Consider the following 17418-nt stretch of genomic DNA (forward strand, 5'->3'; position numbering starts at 1 on the left):
AACGCAGGAACTACTGTGTCAATGTGTGCTTTTTGCGACCAAAAAATATTTTTACATTTTTACTAATATTTGCTGCAGTGATGAGTGCCCAGCAGCCCCCACAGCAGTAACGTTTTACAAAAGCCATGTCAAAATAAGACCCGCATTGACAAAACTAAAAAAGACTGTCCAACAATGTTGGATCTATTGGGTTTACTAATGCTTGTTTTATATGCATGTTTCCCATAATCTTGTTGAAACTGCGTACACCGACTTTACATTGTGAATATTTTTTGGAAATACTAGCATGCATCAACACATTTTACTAAATGATGCTTCATAGAATCAATTTAGCTTTCAAGCTTCTGCATATAATCCTAGTAATATACGTCGTTTCATATTTGTAAACTTTACAAACGTGTATACTTTTTTATTTTTTCCTTCTTCTTTTTTCCTGGGACCACTGTCAGTAGTGCAGTCCCGAGCTTACAACATTTAGAACGCACACCCTAATTAAAAGGCTTTGTGTTCGAACAGCATTAACATATGGACACAAATATTATCTCATTTGCAGACCGTTCCTTTCACTGCTCTATAATGTAGTACTGTAAATTGGCAGCCAAAGGGTTTGTGCTGCGGAGGGGTGGAGATTGGGCCTACGTGTCCCAAGGACAAAATGAACCTGAAAACTCGCTGTCTTTGACCCCAAACAATATGTCCTGTGCATTGGGCTGTAGGAATTCCACACCCATGAATGTTCAGATGAGACTTACACATATGGTGTTTACTACTTTCACCCATGCAGTGTACTCAAATTCTGCCCTGTCCAACCTTCACCACAAAAAATTGAACAGGAAGGACAATCTCCAGCATTCCTGCTCTAAGATGCAACCTGGTCAGGGTTGTTTCTATATAGACAACTTCATCTCCTTAATGTCTTTGTTGTATCTCTACCGAAAGCATCTAAGTTTCCTCTAGTGGCGAGCAAAACTGCACTGGTGCCTAAATCTGTCTCCAGCTGTGAGCCATATGTGTCTGTCCCAACAATCTTTCCAATATAAATCCTTGCTTACTAGAACTCCGTTGCCCATTGCAAAATTTAGGACATGATGGCAATCGATTTTCTTCTTAACCATAGCTACAGATCCTTGATGCATATGAGAAATATTATGTTGATGGTGACCGTTTAGAACCAACTTTGACAAGAGTTTGACAAGCAGTACTTGATGCATATGGGGAATCATTGTGCTGATTGCGTCTAGGAACTTTGTCACAAGAGTAACAACACTGCTCAAAGTCCTCGTCAGTTACAGGCACATGATTTTCCAAACTACTGCAAAGGAAAGCTAAAGGAGAAGGCATACAAGATAGAACATTGTGTCCCAGATCATATCACAATGACTTTGATCACCTGTTTGTGACACTTATTAGAGTTTCATTGGGGGGGGGGTCCTGATATCAACACAAAGTGGAAAATTGGTAAAGAGCACATTGAGGGGGCTCTGCACGTGACGGGTCTTGTTAGTGCTTGAATGTGATCAGAAGATGCCACCTATGGTAGAATGCCTGTAAACTGCCTTGGCCACTTAAACACTTTTTTACAAATGTTATTTTTTTGATAATGGGCATCCGCATGCTTTGACAATTGTGTTGAAGGGGATTGTACATACTACTTACCCATTCTGTTTTTAAGTCTCAATTGGAAGGGCACCTGTCTAGCTTTGTGAAGGTTATGTCTTCTGCCATCAGCAACTACATCATCGATGTGCTTTACTTAAGCAGGGTTACTTTGAGCAAAGATCACACCACAAAGCACACTTCTCCAGCATGCCACCAGAAGTACATCCTTGAAAAATGCCTGGACTAAATTGCCTCTTAACCTACATACAAATATGGAAGTTTTTTTTTTTTTCCACCTCTAGTGAACTTTGCAAAGTCTACATTCACTGTCTTTGTACCTGCATTAGTTGTTCCAATATTTTTGAAGCTTTCCCTTCAGGACTTGAGGATAGCTCTAGGAGTGCCTCTGTCTGTGTCCTCCGACTACATGGGAACTCCACATAGATTCATGGGCCTGGCCTTCGAACCTATCCATAAGGTGAACATCCTTGGCTGTCATGGAACTCTTGCTTTGCTGGTGGCTCTGTCTTCATCCACCAAAGTTGAAAAAAAAAAAAAATGAAAGCATTCATTCTGAGAGTATCTATTCTGTAAAGCATTTATACCAAACTTCCATCAGACTCTCACCTTCATACGCTTGCAATCTTCCCTAAAGCGTCTTATGAATGGGCATTCCAGTCCTTCGATTTTCCACATTACCCCACCTCACATTGTAGTAGTAGCTGCTCACATCAGGAGACCGCATATGCACGCATTCCCTTACTTAGACGACTGGTTAATAAAAAGCAGCACTCAGCAACAGTGTCTTCTACACACACAATACGTCATAGAAACACTACACAAACTAGGGTTCTCCCTAAACTACCAGAAGTCACATCTACAACCGTGCCAAATACAACAGTACTTAGGAGCAACAATCAACACACAAAAGGGAATTGCCACTCCGAGTCCACAAAGGGTACAATCCTTCCAAAATGTAATTTTAAACATGTACCCAAACCAACACTATCAAGTGAGGTTTGTAATGAAACTCCTAGGCATGATGTCTTCATGCATAGCCCTTGTCCCAAACGCAAGACTACACATGCAGCCCTTACAACACTGCCTAGCAACACAATGGACACAGGCACAGGGTCAACTCCAAGATCTAGTGTTGATAGACCGCCAGACACACTTCTCGCTTCAATGGTGGTACCCTATTCATTTAAACCAAGGGCGGCCATTCCAAGACCCAGTGCCAAAATAAGTGATCACAACAGATGCTTCCATGATGGGGTGGGGAGCACACCTCAACCAGCACAGTATACAGGGACAATGGGACGTTCACCAAAAACAACTGCACATAAATCAGTTAGAACTGTTAGCAGTGTTTCTAGCATTGAAAGCATTTCAACCACTGATAGCCTACAAACACATTCTTGTCAAAACAGACAACATGACAACAATGTATTACCTAAACAAACAAGGAGGGACACACTCATCACAACTGTGTCTCTTAGCACAAAAGATTTGGCATTGGGCGATTCACATTCGCCTAATAGCACAGTATATCTATCCCAGGGATTCAAAACCAGTTAGCCGACAATCTCTCAGTCGAGATCACCAACAAACACACAAATGGGAGATTCATCCCCAGGTACTACAAAACTACTTTCTACGCTGGGGAACACCAGAAATAGACCTATTCGCAACAAAAAACGCAAAATGCTAAGACTTCGCGTCCAGGTATCCACACCCTCAGTCCAAGGGCAATGCGTTATGGATGAGTTGGTCAGGGATATTTGTTTACGCTTTTCCCCCTCTCCCACTCCTTCCTTATCTGGTAAACAAATTGAGTCAAAACAGACTCAAACTAATACTAATAGCACCAACCTGGGCTCGCCAACCGTGGTACACAACACTACTTGACCTGTCAGTAGTACCTCATATCAAACTACCAAACAGACCAGATCTGTTAACTCAACACAAACAGCAGATCAGACACCCGAATCCAGCATCGCTCAATCTAGCAATCTGACTCCTGAAGTCTTAAAATTTGGACATTTAGACCTTACACAGGAATGTATGGAGGTCATTAAGCAAGCTAGAAAACCTACTACAAGACATTGTTACGCAAACAAATGGAAAAGATTTGTTTATTACTGCCATAATAATCAAATTCAACCACTGCATGCTTCCGCAAAAAACATTGTAAGCTATTTATTACACTTACAAAAATCTAAACTAGCTTTTTCTTCTATCAAAATACATCTCATAGCAATATCTGCCTATCTGCAGATTACACATTCAACATCACTTTTTAGAATCCCAGTCATCAAAGCATTTATGGAGGGTTTAAAAAGAATCATACCCCGAGAACACCACCAGTCCCCTCGTGGAACCTCAATATTGTATTCACACGACTCATGGGTCCACCATTTGAACCCATGCACTCCTGTGAGATACAGTACTTAACCTGGAAAGTAGCCTTCCTAATAGCTATCACATCTCTTAGAAGAGTAAGTGAAATACAAGCATTTACTATACAGGAACCCTTTATACAAATACATAAACATAAAGTGGTTCTCCTTACAAATCCCAAATTCTTACCAAAAGTTTTATATCACCGTTCCACCTAAACCAAACAGTGGAACTCCCAGTCTTTTTTCCACAACCAGACTCGGTAGCTGAAAGAGCCTTACATACGTTAGACCTTAAAAGAGCACTAATGTATTACATTGATAGAACAAAACAATTTCGCAAAACAAAACAATTGTTTGTAGCCTTCCAAAAACCTCATCCAAACAAGGCATTGCCAGATGGATAGTGAAATGTATTCAGACCTGCTATATTAAAGCAAAAAGAGATCTACCTATTATGCCAAAAGCGCACTCCACTAGGAAGAAAGGCGCCACAATGGCCTTTCTATGAAATATACCTATGACAGAAATCTGTGAGGCGGCCACATGGTCTACGCCTCATACATTCACAAAACATTACTGTGTAGATGTGTTAACAACACAACAAGCCACAGTAGGACAGGCTGTATTACGAACATTATTTTAAACAACTTCAACTCCTACAGGCTAAGCCACCGCTTTTGGGGAGATAACTGCTTAATAGTCTATGCACAGCATGTGTATCTGCAGCTACACATGCCATCGAACGGAAAATGTCACTTACCCAGTGTACATCTGTTCGTGGCATGAGACGCTGCAGATTTACATGCGCCCTCCCCGGGAGCCTGTAGCAGTTATAAGTTGATGAAACTTGTACATTTGTAGATATATACTATTTTTTTTTATACACATTATGTACATACATACTCACTCCATTGCATGGGCACCTTTACTATATACACAACTCCTACCTCACCCTTTACGGGGAAAACAATCTAAGATGGAGTCGACGCCCATGCGCAATAGAGCCGAAAGGGAGGAGTATGTACATAATATGGTTAAAAGTGATATATTTACAAATTTATAAATGTTTAAGACCTTTTTTCAACTTAATACGGCTACAGGCTCCCGGGGAGGTGGGAGGGCGCATGTGAATCTGCAGCGTCTCATGCCACGAACAGATGTCCACTGGGTAAGTGCCATTTTCTATATATATAGATAGATAGATAGATAGATCTATATATAATATAGGAAAATGGACAATTAATGTCTCTTCAGTTCGGCCATCTTTATGTGGGACAGCTGATTTAAAATTATTATTATTAAAAGCAATAGTACTCTACAAGTACAGCACTTTGCACAACTGTGTACACATTTTTGTACCTTAATATATTGCCCTATTGTGTGTGTGTGTGTTGTGTGTATATATATTTTCTGTGTGCTTCATAGGCAAACATGCAGAATGTCATACCCCCGGCGCCTTTTCTGCAAGATCCAGGAGATCCACCTCTTGAATGGAAACTTTGGCTACGGTCGTTTAAAGCATATCTGGGTGCCATTGATGGTCATAAGTTCAGACCAGAGAGAAAAAAAAGTTTATTATATTATTATTTGGGAATCGAGGGACAGAACATTTTTGATCATCTTCCAGTTTATGAACTCGCAGAAGATGAGGAGCTAGATGAGTTTGAAATGGCTGTTTCTCAATTGGACAAGTATTTCGTTAAAACTAAGAACATTGTTGTCCATCGTTATAAATTCTTCACAAGGTCCCAGTGAAAGCATTGACACCTTTTTATTACTGCATTGAAAGTTCTTGCAGCCAAATGTGAGTTTGAGAACTTTACATCACAACTCATCCGTGATCAGCTGGTTGCCAGGTGTTCTTCAAAAAGAATTCAGGAGAAGTTGTTGACTTGTAAAGATCCTTCGTTGGATAAGGCTATTGACATTGCTAAAAGCATTGAATGTTCCATGGAGGATGCCAAGCTATTAGAGGCTTCCATGGCTAGTGCAACCATCTCTGGTGCAGTTATCAGTACGCAAAGTGAAAGCAACAATAAGCGTTTGGAAAGAAAACAGGACAATTCATTTTTAAGAAATAGAATCAATCGGAAACTCACATGCTACAGATGTGGTTCTTCAGGGGTGTGGAATTTATTAAAATATCTACTTGTCCAGTGGACAGGTTGCTTCTCAAATCTACTTGTCCTGTAAAAAGATCTACTTGTCCCTTTGGTGCCATGTAGTGTGGCGACAAATTATGGCAGCAATCTCATTATGTAAGTGCTCTGATAATAGCCTCTCTGATTATGCCAGGGCTACTACCATAGTAGGGCTTAAATACTTGCAGTTTCAATCCCTACTGTAACAATTTCCTTATTTTGCCACCTTTCTGCAGATCTGCATGCTGGGGCTGGAGGAAGCAGTAAGCAATAGTTCTAGGGCTGGAATGCCTTTGAGTCTGCAAACCTACTAACCTGCATGTTTTAAAGATTTTTACCAGCTTCTCTCTAATATTTTCCCATAATAAGAAAGGTTGGACATTTACTCCTGACAATGGCAGAATTAGAACTTCTTCCAGGGTTGGGAAGAAAGTGGCTGGAGGGAAAATGAACTTGCAAATGCTCAATAGATTTTTACATGAGCAAATCTACACATCGAATTTACCCATGCTAAAATACAGTTCACAAATATTTTATAGGGTACAACATATACCATGGGTGCACTTTTGTGACTTTCTTTAAGAATTTGGGGCCACATGTAGGTAGGTTCAGATTTGCGACCTGCAAATTTTGAGTCGCAAATCCGAATGTAGGATGGTGTCCCTGACACCATCTGTGATTCGCAAGGGCTTCGCAAATGCCCACCTCATGAATAATCATGAGGTGGGTCGCAATTTGCGACCCCCTCGCGAATGGCGGCCCTCACAGGGATGGTGGCCTGCTGGAGACAGCAGACCACCATGTCTGTGACTGCTTTTCAATAAAGCAGTTTTTTTTTTTGTAATGCAGCCCGTTTTCCTTAAAGGAAAACGAGATGCATAACAAAAATGAAACGTTTTCGTTTCATTTTTTCAGAGCAGGCAGTGGTCCACAGGACCACTGCCTGCTCTGAAAAAATGCTTACAGTGACATTCACAATGGGGAAGGGGTCCCATGTGGATCCCTTCCCTTTTGCGAAAGTGTTAGCACCCATTTGAAATGGGTGCAAACTGCGATTGGTTTGCACCCGCGTTCGCGGTCACAAAACAATCCTACATTGCACTGCGAGTCGCAATTAGGAAGGGAACACCCCTTACTAATTGCGAGTCGCAAACCCGTTTTGCGATTCGGTAACCAGGTTACCGAATCGCAAAACTGGGTTTGTGCATCGCAGTGTGCTTTTTGCATGTCGCAAACAGCGAAAGTCGCTGTTTGCCACATGCAAAAAGCTACCTACATGTGGGTCTTGGTCCCTAATTAGGTCTGGTGTTAACAAAGACATTTTGTTTTTATTAAACTTCTATTTCTCTCTCTTTCGGCCGGCTTTACTGTGAGTGATCGCATTCTGCTCTTCCACAAGGAGCATATTGCCACACAAAGTAGTTTTGTTCAGTGTCAGGAACTACAGTGGCAATCAGTGACATAACTAAACTGGAGGGTGCCCCTTTGTAAAGAACATGGAGGAGCCCCCTCTCCAGACTCACTCAGGGCAGGTGCTGTGCTGAAGGGGCCCCCTGGAGGGCGGCTGCGGGGCCTTTGTTATGCCGCTGGTGTGCTTTTAGAGAGTTCCAAAACTTTTTGGGGGGGGTTTGCCAGTGTTTGTTACAATGTTGAGGGCCTGGTAGCCCCCACAACAATAAAGTGTTACAAAAGCCATGTCAAAACAAGACACGCATTGATGAAACTAAAAGACTTATAAAAATATGTCAGATCAGTTGGCTTTGTCAGTGTTTGTTTATTTTCATGCTTCCCATAATCGTGTTGAAAATGGTTACACTGATTTTCCATTAGAAATATTTTTGGGAAATACTAGCATGCATCAACACATTTTACTAAATGACACTTCATTTGCATATAATCAGAGAGCATTCTGGGAGCATTATACTTAGCCTCATAGCCTAAACTTTTCAAACATGTGTATACACATTTTTTTTTTTTGTACTGGAACCAACGTCAGTAGTGAAGTGTGACCTCAAAACATTTATTTACAGCACTCACCCTAATAATGAAGACTTTCAAATAATGAACCATAAATACAAGTTCGAACAGCATTATCTTTTGGAAACACATTAACTCAACTGCAGAGAGTTCCACTCTCTGTAATCAGGCAGCCAAAGGGTTTGTGCTGCAGGGGGTTGGGCCTACTTGTCCCAAGGACAAAGTAAACATAAAAACTTGTAGCCCTTGACCCCAAACAAGATGTGTCACACGCACGTATCTTCATTCAAGAATTGCCCAGCTGTACAACAGGAGTGCAGAATCTGCAACAAATTGGGACATTTGCAAGAGTGTGCAGAAGTGCCAAAAAGAACAACATTCGTTGTGTGATTAGTGGTGATACAGAGAATGTAGTGGAAGAACAAATGAATGAATATGTGTTGGTGATTAAAGATTCTGCTAATGTTAACAGAGTTGTTGTTGATCCTGACATCGATGTAATAATTGATGGGAAAAATATTAGGTTATTGGTAGACACTGGGGCTCGCATAACCATAGTGGCTCAGGAAAAGTCCATGGAAAACTGGACCTCTAAAACTCTTTACCCTCCAGATGTTTCCACTGTTGCACTTGAGGATAGCAAAATTGTTTTGATAGGTTACTTCTGGGCCTCAATAACCATTTTCGACAGAACACTGCGTGGTAAGATCTATGTAGCAAAAAAAGGATCAATGTTCTTGGGTTGCTTCATCAGGCTGAATTCAACCTAGCGATCAAGCCAGGCCGAGACAAACCTGTGGTTCTAGATCATGGGTACTCACAAACGTTTTCTCGGGGCCAAAATTGCAGTATGGTTTGCGGCCGAGGGCTGCACTGAAGTGACAGCGGGGGTGGGGGGTGGCGGAGCTTATAGGGGGCACAACCACCCCGCCCCCTTTTCAAAACATTGCTAAACAATGCTGCATTTTGAATCCAGGTTTAACTACAAACCTACAAAGAGGACATTTTGAAAAACATTTTTATTATCCGACAATAGTACTCTTAAGAGGCATGACATGGTAATCCTTGTGGACAGGATATTCAGCACAGGCCCAATGCAGCACAGTTTTCTCTGAGTCTGGAAAATAGGTATGTCAAAGGAAGACATACTAAGAACTTATTTTGCACTTCATGTCTCTTATTAGTGTTCTGTAATCTGGTATTATGTCTGAAACGGCAAGCCTTAAGAGCTGATCCAGATGTAAGTCTGTTAGCTTATTTCTTAGTTTACTCTTCAAAAGTCCCATTGTGGAAAACGAACTTTCGCAAACATATGTTGACCCAAACATACAAATTATTTTCTGGGCCACTGTAAAAAGAACAGGAAATTTGTCATAAGGCACAGTGTTCCAGAATTCTTCTGGTGCCTGCCCCAAAAAAGATGCTTCGAGAGCTGAGTTGTGCTGCATGTCTATCAGCTCCATTTGAGCTTGCGGTCTTTTCACGCCAATAAGTTCAACAGCATCAAGATTTCATGCACTCACCATCCAGGGGTTTTCAACCAGCCTGAACAGGGGGGTGAGGGTTCTGAATTGAGAAAATCGCCTTTTGATCTCCCCAGAAATTTCCTCAAGACATGCACCAAAATTTAGCATTGGCAGCATTTCTTGTGCATTTGGAAACCTCTGAGTCACAGCCAACAGTTTTAGAAAGTGGGTGAAGTCAGCAACATCCAGTTGTTCTTTGAATAGCACAAGCTTACTTTCAAATGAGTAAATACCATTCATCATGGACCACACAAGCTGTTGCTTGCCTTGCAGCATCAAATTAAGAGCATTGAAGTGTGCAAATAGATCTGAAAGAAAATGGAGCATTAAAAGCCATTTCACATCCTTTAGTTCTGGGAATGTTTGACCTCTGCTGTTTGCAAAGTGTTCAATTTCAGGAAGGAAAGCAATGAACCGCTCCAGAACTTTCCCTTTGCTTAGCCATCACACTTCAGTGTGCATCAAGAGGTCTGTATATTCAGCTTCAGAATCCTGCAGCATAGCCTTAAAAAGTCAATGGTTAAGGGCTTTGGCACAAATAAAATTAACAATTTTCACTGCAAGTTTTAGGACGTTATTCAGTTCTCCATGCTTTAATTTTGCACAAATAACGTCCTGATGAATAATGCAGTGGTAGTCTATTACAGGCTGTCCAGTGTGCTTCTTTTTAAGCAAAGATACAAAGCCTCTGTCATGGCCTACAATAGCAGGCGCGCCATCTGTTGTGATGCTAACAAGACTATCCAGTGGTATTTAATGTGTTTCAAAGTAGTTGCAGATACTGTCCAGAATATCTTCTCCTCTTGTGTGCCCGTGCAGTGGTAGAAGGCACAGGAGCTCTTCTTTGGGATGAAGCGATTGGTCCAAATACCTCACTGTAGTAAGTTGGCTCTGTATGTGCTATTTCAAAGTAAGGAATAGCATGCACAGAGTCCAAGGGTTCCCCTTAGAGGTAAAATAGTGGTAAAAAGAGATAATACTAATGCTCTATTTTGTGGTAGTGTGGTCGAGCAGTAGGCTTATCCAAGGAGTAGTGTTAAGCATTTGTTGTACATACACGTAGACAATAAATGAGGTACACACACTCAGAGACAAATCCAGCCAATAGGTTTTGTTATAGAAAAATATCTTTTCTTAGTTTATTTTAAGAACCACAGGTTCAAATTTTACATGTAATAGCTCTTTTGAAAGGTATTGCAGGTAAGTACTCTAGGAACTTTGAATCATTACTTTAGCATGTATACTTTTCACATAAAACACAATAAGCTGTTTTAAAAGTGGACACTTAGTGCAATTTTCACAGTTCCTGGGGGAGGTAAGTTATTGTTAGTTTCAACAGGTAAGTAAGGCACTTACAGGTTTCAGTTTTGGTCCAAGGTAGCCCACCGTTGGGGGGGTTCAGAGCAACCCCAAAGTTATCACACCAGCAGCTCAGGGCTGGTCAGGTGCAAAGGTCAAAGAGGTGCCCAAAACACATAGGCTATAATGGAGAGAAGGGGGTGCCCCGGTTCCAGTCTGCCAGCAGGTAAGTACCCGCGTCTTCGGAGGGCAGACCAGGGGGGTTTTGTAGGGCACCGGGGGGGACACAAAGTAGCACAGAAAGTACACCCTCAGCAGCGCGGGGGCGGCCGGGTGCAGTGTGCAAACACGCGTCGGGTTTCCTTCAGGTTTCAATGGGAGACCAGGAGGTCTCTTCAGCGGTGCAGGCAAGGGGGGGGCTCCTCGGGGTAGCCACCACCTAGGCAAGGGAGAGGGCCTCCTGGGGGTCACTCCTGCACAAAAGTTCAGTTTCTTTAGGCGCTGGGGGCTGCGGGTGCAGGGTCTTTTCCAGCCGTCGGGAAATGGAGTCTAAAACAGTCGCGGTCAGGGGGAGCCTGGGGATTCCCTCTGCAGGCGTCGCTGTGGGGGCTCAGGGGGGACAACTTTGGTTACTCACAGTCGTAGAGTCGCCGGAGGGTCCTCCCTGAGCTGTTTGTTCTCCACCAGTCGAGTCGGGGTCGCCGGGTGCAGTGATGCAAGTCTCACGCTTCTTTCGGGGAGTTACAGGGGTCTTTAAATCTGCTCCTTGTAACAAAGTTGCAGTTCTTTTGGAGCAGTGCCGCTGTCCTCGGGAGTTTCTAGTCTTTCTTGAAGCTGGGCAGTCCTCCGAGGATTCAGAGGTCGCTGGTCCCTTGGAAAGCGTCGCTGGAGCAGGTTTCTTTGGAAGGTAGGAGACAGGCCGGTAAGTCTGGAGCCAAAGCAGTTGGTGTCTTCTGTTCTTCCTCTGCAGGGGTTTTTCAGCTCAGCAGTCCTTCTTCTTCAGGTAAGTTGCAGGAATCTACTTTCTAGGTTCAGGGAGAGCCCTTAAATACTAAATTTAAGGGCGTGTTTAGGTCTGGGGGGTTAGTAGCCAATGGCTACTAGCCCTGAGGGTGGGTACACCCTCTTTGTGCCTCCTCCCAAGGGGAGGGGGTCACATCCCTAATCCTATTGGGGGAATCCTCCATCTGCAAGATGGAGGATTTTTAAAAGTCAGTCACCTCAGCTCAGGACACCTTAGGGGCTGTCCTGACTGGTCAGTGACTCCTCCTTGTTATTCTCATTATTTTCTCCGGCCTTGCCGCCAAATGTGGGGGCCGGGGCCGGAGGGGGCGGGCAACTCCACTAGCTGGAGTGTCCTGCAGTGCTGGCACAAAGGGGTGAGCCTTTGAGGCTCACCGCCAGGTGTTACAGCTCCTGCCTGGGGGAGGTGTTCGCATCTCCACCCAGTGCAGGCTTTGTTACTGGCCTCAGAGTGACAAAGGCACTCTTCCCATGGGGCCAGCAACATGTCTCTAGTGTGGCAGGCTGCTGGAGCCAGTCAGCCTACACAGATAGTCGGTTAAGTTTCAGGGGGCACCTCTAAGGTGCCCTCTGTGGTGTATTTTACAATAAAATGTACACTGGCATCAGTGTGCATTTATTGTGCTGAGAAGTTTGATACCAAACTTCCCAGTTTTCAGTGTAGCCATTATGGTGCTGTGGAGTTCGTGTAAAACAGACTCCCAGACCATATACTCTTATGGCTACCCTGCACTTACAATGTCTAAGGTTTTGCTTAGACACTGTAGGGGCACAGTGCTCATGCACTGGTACCCTCACCTATGGTATAGTGCCCCCTGCCTTAGGGCTGTAAGGCCTGCTAGAGGGGTGTCTTACCTATACTGCATAGGCAGTGAGAGGCTGGCATGGCACCCTGAGGGGAGTGCCATGTCGACTTACTCATTTTGTTCTCACTAGCACACACAAGCTGGTAAGCAGTGTGTCTGTGCTGGGTGAGGGGTCTCTAGGGTGGCATAATACATGCTGCAGCCCTTAGAGACCTTCCCTGGCATCAGGGCCCTTGGTACCAGAGGTACCAGTTACAAGGGACTTATCTGGATGCCAGGGTGTGCCAATTGTGGAATCAAAAGTACAGGTTAGGGAAAGAACACTGGTGCTGGAGCCTGGTTAGCAGGCCTCAGCACACTTTCAATTCAAAACATAGCATCAGCAAAGGCAAAAAGTCAGGGGGTAACCATGCCAAGGAGGCATTTCCTTACACTCACCCAAACTAATAACTTGGCCACATCGCCTATATCTGTGGACTCATCCATGGCAATGCTGAATAACGGTGACTCTGACAGCTTTGATCACCTGCTCCTGGATATTTTCACCCATTGCCTCTATTCTGCGTGCACAAGTGGAATCCGATAGCTGTAATGCACCGATTTCTTTTAAAATGCTGGATTTGTTGCTATAGTTTTCAAACAAAATTTCAGCTGCTGAAAGGAAACCTTTCTTCACCAGCTCTGCCTCCGTGAATGGCTTCTTATGTTTGGCAAGCAGGTAGCATATTTTGAATGATGCTTCTGTAACAGCCTCAGATTCCTTCATTTGGCAAAGGAAGAGCTTCTGCTGGGAAAGAAGTGTTTGGTTTAACTATGCCACTTTTGCTGAACGCATTTGTGAGTGCAATGGGAAGTTCTCACTATAACTTGCGTTTCGAGTTTTGTAGTGCCGTTCCAGGTTATATCTCTTAAGAACATTTACTTTCTCTTTGCAAAGCAAACAGGTAGCTTTCTCCTTTGGCCATTCAACAAACAAGTACTCTTTTTCCCATGCTGCCTGGAATGATATGTGTTCACTCTGTATGGATCTGGGTTGTTTGCTAGGCTTGGTACTGGACTGTAGGCCATTGGTCTCAGGTGAGTTTGTGCAATGAGTATCAAGAGTCAGGAATCAGATTTTCCCCTCACAGCCAAAGGACCGACACCACTTCACGAGCGACCGATGGACTGACACCGCCTCACGACCAATGGACCAACACCGCCTCACGACCAATGGACCAACACTGCGTCTCGCTACAGACCTCTGTGCACAACACCAAAGTAATATAAAGTGATGTGTAAAAGGAAACGAAGCATACCGTGATCTAACAATTGTCAACACACATGCTGGCCTTTGCCGATTCCCAGAGAACCATGTTATAAAATGTATTTTTTGCAATTATGCTTGCAACCTGCTAGGCATACTAGAGTGATAATGAGGCCAATGAATGGTATACGGGCCCCTTTTTAGAGATTGTTTTTTTTTTTTCAGCATGCTGGGTCACACAGCAATAGAAATCAACTGTGCACGAAATGCCAGGGGCCAGATAAAAACAAAGTATATTATTGTGAGACATTTTCAACAGCCCTGGCTCTAGTAGTATATTCCTACAGTAATCACAAGAGCCAAATGGGAATGTTCCAGAGTATATCCCTATCCTAATCACAAGAGACATTTAATTAAATGCAGCAGCCATTTATCAACCGCACCCCTGGGAGGAGGAGTAAGATGAAGGTGTTTGCTCATCACACAAAGTGTACCCCACTGGACACTTCACAAATGGTTTGATTTTATATTGGGATTGTCATCTGATTTTTGGTAGTTTTCATGGGTGGGTGGTTTCTCTCTGGCTGTACTGGGTTGGTGGGTATGGGTTATAAAAGTAAGCATTATTGTTTGGAGGTTGCACAAACAAAGGTCTAACTTGGTGCCTAAGCATTACAAGACAAAGATACAGCAGCACAGTTCTTACCCTTGCAGGGTCCGGTCTATCACACACAGAGCCATCTGCTCTCACCCCTACCCCAGTACCACACACAGCGCCATACACACACCGTGCCATCTGCTCTCACCCCTACCCCAGTATCACACACAGCGCCATCTGCTCTCACCCCTACCCCAGTAACACACACACAGCGCCATCTGCTCTCACCCCTACCCCAGTATCACACACAGCGCCATCTGCTCTCACCCCTACCCCAGTAACACACACAGCGCCATCTGCACACAGTGCCATTTGCTCACCCCTACCCCAGTAACACACACAGCGCCAACTGCTCTCACCCCTACCCCAGTATCACACACCGCGCCAACTGCTCTTACCCCTACCCCAGTAACACACACACACAGCGCAATCTGCTCTCACCCCTACCCCAGTAACACACACACTACATGAAAAACAAATAAATAACCAAAGAGCCTTACCTGCCTCAATAAAGCACTGTAAAGATGCCACAAATATACAACGGAAGGCAGGCAGGCGGGCGGGCGGCAGACGTGGAGACAGTGACAGGATGCAGACGAAAAAGCCCCGTAAAAGTTAGCTGCAAGCGCTGACTTTTAAGGGGCTTTGGCTTCCCGCCACTAGCCAAGATCGTCATGGAAACGCCATAAATAATGGCTGCTGTACGTAAACATAGAGAAGGGCCTCAGGAGATGCGCAAAGAAGCCACTATTGCGCATGCTCCCGCGGCCCTCTTCTATGTTTATGTACTGCGGCCATTATTATATGGCGTTTCTCGGACGTGTCCGCGGGCCACCAAGGTAGGTCCGTGGGGCCGCTGGCGGCCCGCGGGCTGTACTTTGAGTAATGTCGTTCTAGATGATGAGAGCTTAAGTCCAGTCAATTTTGTCTCTAATTCGGTAGAGATATGGCAACATAAATTCACCAAATTATTTCAGGAACGACTTGGCAAGATTACTAACTATTCTCACACGATAAAACTCAAACATATTGCTCTTCCTGTCAAGCATAAGCTGAGGAATGTACCTCTAAGTGTGAGATCTGATTTGTCCAAGTTGCTAAAGGAAATGTGTGAACAGGGTGTGATAGAAAAGATTAATGCGACTTTGTGGTTATCCCCCATAGTCCTGGCTAAGAAAAATCATGTGACTTGAGGATGTGTGTGGACCTGAGAAGTTTGAATGAGGCAATTTGGGTGGATAGTTTTCCCCTCCCGAGAATTGATGATCTGATTGCAAAAATTGGCTCCTCTCAGTGGTTCACCAAATTAGATCTAAGGTCAGCTTATCAAGTAGATTTAGATGTAGAGTCTAGACATCTTACTGCATTTATTACGCCTGATGGTACTTATCAGTTTTGTAGGCTACATTTCGGCTTAGCCTCAGAGGCTGCGGCTTTTCAGCGTCTTATGTCTGATATGTTTGTAGACAATCCTAATGTAGCAGTCTTTCAAGACGACATTCTTGTGTTTGCTAATAATGAAGCTGAACATGATCAAGTTTTAGAGCAAGTGTTTCACACATTAGACAGAGATGTAACCCTGAGAAAAGGTAAGTGTGTCTTCAAGGTCGATGAAATTGAATATCTTGGCCATGTCTTCTCAAGGTGTGGCATCAAGCCCAGACCAAGTCTAGTTAAAAGTATACTAGAAGCACCTCCTCCCAAAACCAAGGATCAGCTACTGTAATTTCTGGGGCTTTGCCAATTTTATGCTAAATTTCTGAAGAACTTTGCCAAAAACACTGAATGTTTTAGAACCGTATTAAAGAAACATGTGTTCTCTTGGTCCAATGAATGTAATGACATGTTTGAGCAAATCAAACAAGAAATTGTTAGTGTTCCTGCACTTCAACACCCCTTTACCATCCACAAAGTAACTGCATGGTCGAACGATTCAATTGAGCGCTTGTAGACTATATTCAAGCCTCATATAGAAATCACCTGTCCATTGATGAAGCTATTAAGGATTTGGTTTATTCTTATCGCACCACACCTCACTCTGCCACGGGGAAAACTCCTTTTGAACTCATGAGGGAGGGTGGCATCCACAGAGTTGGGCCCTTTTTGGATGGTTAAGTTATTCCATGCAGGTTGTGATCTTAAGGACCTTTGGCGGGTTGCTGAATGTAATTCCAATGTCAGTGGTTTAAAAAGGGGAACTGGTGAAGGCAACAAGGGAAGTAAACTAAAGGTTGGCGATTGGGTAAGGGTGAAAAATCCTGTGCTAGTTAAGAAGGGATTTTCTGAGTTTATGGATGCTCAGCAAATACGTGAAGTGCGAAAGAATGCCATCAGGCTGGCTGATGGAAGCTGGTGGAACAATTCTCGCATAGCTTTGGATCCTGTTGCACAAGATTATTCTGATGTCACTGGCAGTGAAATTACACCAGGCATCAATGGAGAACACAAATGTAGGAAAAGCACTAGAACACGTCAAATGCCCCCAAAAAATTGAGACTTTATGTCATAATTTATTTTTTGTTATGTAATTTATCTTTTGTGTGGTTTCATTATTTGTCATTCGAGTTAATTTTTTAAAAAAGGGGAAGATAGATGTGGTGACTGCTTTGTATTATGTCCTCGTGGAGGCATAGAACAGTGTGGCATCATTGACATGTCACGCTGTTCTGGGTTCCTCGTTAGGCAGTTGCTTCTCTCTGTGCCCCCTTCGTATACGGATCTTCTCTGTCTCTTCGATATAA

General features: G+C 43.6%; 1 protein-coding gene across 1 annotated transcript in view; it reads left to right on the top strand.

Annotated features, from left to right (window-relative positions):
• The window catches only part of ARID4A (AT-rich interaction domain 4A), a 360940-nt gene that overhangs the window by 19910 nt on the left and 323612 nt on the right, over nucleotides 1-17418 (top strand). The gene's annotated exons all lie outside the window — the stretch shown is intronic.

The sequence above is a fragment of the Pleurodeles waltl genome, chromosome 9 (genome assembly GCF_031143425.1).
Source record: "Pleurodeles waltl isolate 20211129_DDA chromosome 9, aPleWal1.hap1.20221129, whole genome shotgun sequence".
Taxonomy (NCBI): Eukaryota; Metazoa; Chordata; class Amphibia; order Caudata; family Salamandridae; genus Pleurodeles; species Pleurodeles waltl.